This window comes from Corvus hawaiiensis, chromosome 22, assembly GCF_020740725.1.
Source record: "Corvus hawaiiensis isolate bCorHaw1 chromosome 22, bCorHaw1.pri.cur, whole genome shotgun sequence".
NCBI lineage: Eukaryota > Metazoa > Chordata > Aves > Passeriformes > Corvidae > Corvus > Corvus hawaiiensis.
In genome coordinates, this window is record NC_063234.1 from 3,085,902 (window position 1) to 3,090,824 (window position 4,923).

Consider the following 4,923-nt stretch of genomic DNA (forward strand, 5'->3'; position numbering starts at 1 on the left):
TTCCCCGCTGTGCCCGGCCGGGAGGGCGGGAAGCGCTGAGGGAACCCGAGCCGCACAGCCCGGCGGCTTCCCATTCCTTTCCCATTCCTTTCCTATTCCTTTCCTTTCCGTCCCCTTCCTCCACGCCTTCTTTCGCTTTTGCTTTGGTGTCCTGCGGGGACCCCTGCCGGGGCACCATGAGGATGGCGAGCGGGGCCGGGGGGAGACCAGACACCACGAAGGAACGGCCTCAGGGGTCGTGGGGGAACCGCCTGAGGGAACCGCCTGAGGGAACCGCCTGAGGGAACCGCCTGAGGGGCCGTGACGGGAAACCACCTCAGGGGTCGTGTGGGACCCGGTTCTTGCGGTATAACCCGGTCCTTGTGTTGCCCCGAGGTCCTCGCCGTGGTTTCGGTCACACAGTCGGAGCGCTGGCTGTGAACTGGGCCAGTGCCCCGTGGGCACCGAGTGTGATGTGGCCAAGAGCGCTTTATGCTTCTTCCCTTCGTGCAAAGGCAGAACTGTGTGAGCTGCTGCCTGTGGTTAAGGGTCTCTGCAGGAATCACCGGGTCACAAAGACTGTGCTGGGCTGTCCTTAGCCAGAGGTGCAGAGAGAAATCCTGTGGGTTTCTCCCTTCTAGGCACAAAATCCAAGGACAATGTGTGTGAAGTTTGCCCTCCTGGCACCTCCACCACAGCCTGCATGTCTGAGACCTGCGCCCCACTGCCCAGGGAAGCAGCTTGGACTCCTTTTGGGTGAGTTGGAGGCTGTTGGATCTGCATTTTAGTCTCTTCCAAACAGCACCATCTTCCTTCCAGTAAGGCTCCAAGTGTGGAATCCTGTTCCTATTCTTCTTGGGAACAGCTTAACTCCTCTCTTTATAAGCTCATTCACATGACAGATGTAGCGTTCAGCCTCTTGTCCAAACTTATCACTGCATGGGAGGCTCTCTGGTGGTTCCAGCAGAGCTGGCTATGGAGCCTGGGAGAGCAGAACAATTGTGGTACCTGGGTTTCAGGTGACACATCCCTTATCTAGAGTAGAACAGCTGACAGTTTGCTTCTGAGGAGAATCATTTTGCACTTACAAGCATTAAAGCAAAGAGGTAAGAGCCAGCTCCCACTTGGATTACCCACCAAGTCAGGAAGACCTTTGGGAGGTGTGATGTGGCAAACAGGGCAGCAGTGCCACTGGCAGGTTCTAACACCACAATTACTTCTTTTCTCACATCACACCTGAGGAGCAGGACACTTCCACAGTTCTGCCTCTGATAGCAGTCATGGCAATCCTCATCTCTGTGGTCCTGCTGGCTGGTGCAGCTGCCCTCCCAGATATCTGGCAAATGAGGAAAAGTTAGGTGCCCCATAAGTATGAAGAACATGACTGTAAAGGGTTAGTTTTACAATAATATCCTGAAGAATGGTCTCAGTTCTTCAGCTGAAAATCCCCCTTGCTGCTTGTTGGTGGGACTGTTTCCTCTGCAGCAGTGTCAGCGGTATCTCTTTTTTTGGGTAATACATTAAAATCCGATTTGAGAGTGGCCCAACAGCGGTTCTTGCTCTTAAGAGAGAAGTAAAAGCCTGGCTATTAGCAGTGTAAAGAATAGGATTTTCTGATAAAAGCTGACTGTTCATACTCTGTGTTTTCCTTTGACGTGTCATAAAGCATGACCAGCACGGCCAGCCTTTGATGTTCACGAGGAGAAAGGGGATCAAACAACTGCTCCTGTGCAGGAAGTTGGTGCCGACCCCGAAGGAACCAGGCCTGAATTGGACATTGTTTGAACTGTGGCAGACAATGGAGATGGTTAAAAAACCCAAGCACAACCCTTTTTTCCCCTAAATGATCATGAAGAGAAAGGCAACTTGAAAATGAAAAGGAGGGTTTGCAAAGGAGTTAATGAAATAGCCCAGTGGCATCTTCTGAAGCATCAAAGTCTGAAATAGCTGAGTGATCAAGGCGCTGGGAGTGTCATCAGGGGCTGGAAAGCTCTTCCCTCTTACATCCCCTTCAGGAGCAGTGGGCTGTGTGGAATGCCTGGACTTTTCTTCTTCCCCCATGGACAGTTGACACTTGGTATGCATTAATTATTCCACTATTGCTTGTTGGTGGGAAAAAAATGGCTTTTTTTTTTCCATTTTAAACATTCCACATAATACACAACGCAGTTTCCAATGCATTTTTGTACAGATTTTTCAGTTTTTAAGAGCAAAGAAGACACTGCTAGGAAAAGGAATTGTGCCCAGCAAGAACCAGGTAGTTTTTAGTAAAGGAAGTTAATATCCTCTGAGTCGACTGTGTCTAAAAATAAAGTTTTATTAAAGAAAACACATTCTTCCTGTGAAAGAACTTTCCTGGTGTCTGCAGAAGGGAAGACTCTGAGTTGTGTGGCTGTTTGCTTTACCTTAAGGAAAAGGATTATTCTGGAAGACCATCCTGGTGGATGTTTTTTAAGGAAGGATTTGGTGAGGATAGAAATGCTTTCGTTATCAGGATGATCTTTAAAATGAGATGTGGAAGAATCTGGAGAAGCACAGAGAAGGCTTGGGATGGGTGTGCTGGGACCCATCTGGATCTGGGAGGTGGCATCCACATGACCATGAGGAATGGAAAAAAATGGGAAATGGTGGCCTTTTGCACAGGGAAAATATGATAGACAACTCCTTAATTTTTTTTTTCCTTTTTTAAAACTCTGTTAGTTTGTTCAGCAGAATTGGTTCTGGGTGTTTTTGCAGAATAAGGTGATGTTTCAGAAACTCTGTGGTTTATAGGAACGGCTGTGCAAAATCACAGCTCTGATGGGAAAAGCTGCAGGCAATGGAAAATGGAAAGGTTTAGAGAATGCTTTAAAACTCCTTAAAAAAATCTCTGCTGTACACAGGCAGATCTGTCCATGAAGAAACACTTTCTGTTACAGTTCTAAGAATAAAAACATGGTGATTTTTAGGGTGGGATTTGGTATTCAAGTGCAAACACTGGTCCCATTCTCATGTTCTGAAAACCTGTGCATTGTAGTAATCATGGAAGGGCAAACTGCCCCCAGCTGCTGTCACCCCCAGCTCTTTTTGTACAAAAAGGAGTGCCAAAATTCCACAAATTTTCTAGTTTGGGAAGTACCTGAACATAAAAAGAGACTGATTCTGAAAAGGGGTGCCACAATTCCAAAGTTTGGGAAGTAACTGAACCGGAAAAGAGGCTGATTCTCGTGTGTCTGCTGAGACTTGGGTTTGCTTTTGGTGGTCAAATGAGTGACAAGTCTGTAAAGTGTTTTCTAACATTTCTTTCTGAAAATACCAGGAGCACCCAGCAAATCCACTGCTTGTTTTGTGCTTGCTGATTTTGTGGCTGGTTGGGTGTCCTGACTGTGTGACAGTGAGCAGTAAAGACAGAAATCGGGGAAAATACAACATTTTTTTCTGACCTTTTTCTTTCTTTGGTTAATGTTTCACTGGGGGGGTTGGATGTTTTCCAGCACTTCCAGCTGTGGAAGCTGCTAATTGTTAACCACTGCTCATCCCTCCACAACACTCATGAGGGGTCACTGCCATTGTTGAGTGAAAAACTTTCAAGATAAAACCAAACCCCCAAATGGAGAAAATTCAGAGAACAGTGACAAGGCACCTTCAGCCATCTCTGTGCTACAATCACCTTTCTGGTAAGTTCTGGTTTTTTTTATTTTTTTAATTTGCTGATGGCTTATTCTTGTTGCTGAAGGTGACTGGATCTTGAGGTATTCAGTGTTACTTTTTTACTGAGGTGAACTTTTAAATAAACAGCAGTGAAAGCAGCTCATCAGGAGGGAAAGGAGTTGTGTTATTGTTGTTCAGCAAGTGTTGTCATTTAGGAGGAGGGATTTATGAATTTTTTGGTAGCAGTTTCTCCAAAGGTGTTTTTGCAAAGACATACCTGTCCTCCAGCCCCGTCATTATGACTTCCAGTGGGTTCACTTGCAGGTGGAAGCTGTTGTAGGTGAGTCGGGAGCTCTGCTCAGCCAGGGAAAGAGGTGCAGCATCAACAAGGATCAGCAATCTCCCAACTAAAAGTGAATTTTTTTGCAGTGTTTGATGTCTGCACCAACTGTGGTTCGATGGAGTCTGAAAGTTGCTCCTGTGGGATGGGAGTTTAGGTGTTTTAGGAGCTGGAGCGGGATTTGTCACCAGGTGGCAGCATGGGAGAAGGAAAGGCTTCAGATTCCTCCTGGGAAACATCGGGATCTTCCCTCTTTTCCTAAGTATGTAATAAAGCTTCTCTGGGTCTTCACTCTCTACGAGTCTAAAACGCAGCAAAACGCCTCTGGGCACAGAACTTCCCACAGAGCTGAAACATTTTACGATTGTGGAAAGGTAACACAGCGGTCAGTCAGAATTCAGGGCCGTTTCCTGGGGATTTGGAGCCAGTCTCTTATCTCCAGTTTGTGTGGGGGCTGTAAGGGGAGGTTGGAGCTCATGCACTTGGCACTGACACAAACTGGCAGATGGGAAGTGTTCTGCAGGTGGGAGATGGGATAAACTTACATGAAAAAATAGAGTAACTTCTGTGAGCTGTGATGGTCACTTGGAATAAACCCTCCCTGGCACATTTTAATTGTCCCTTTAACAGTTGCATGTGCCAGAACCTATAAAATGGTCCATTTCCAGGGCTCACTGATTTTGCATAGTCACGCAGGCAGTTACTGCCTTGCTGTCAAGTGATTCCTGTGCTAGAAAGAAAAGCATTTGCTGGACTAATAGTCAAAACTCACTATTAAATGTTGGAAGTTTAAAATATTCTCATTATAGTAGGATGCTTACCAAGGAAAGCCCCCCAAACCTCTCCATAGGGAAATCCTTGCTGAATTGGCCACCGTGATGTGTTCTTTTAAATTTTATTAAAAATTAATACATGTTACATTTTCAAGTGTAAATACTGAAAAATAGCCTATGGCAAAATAAAAAGGCACAGGA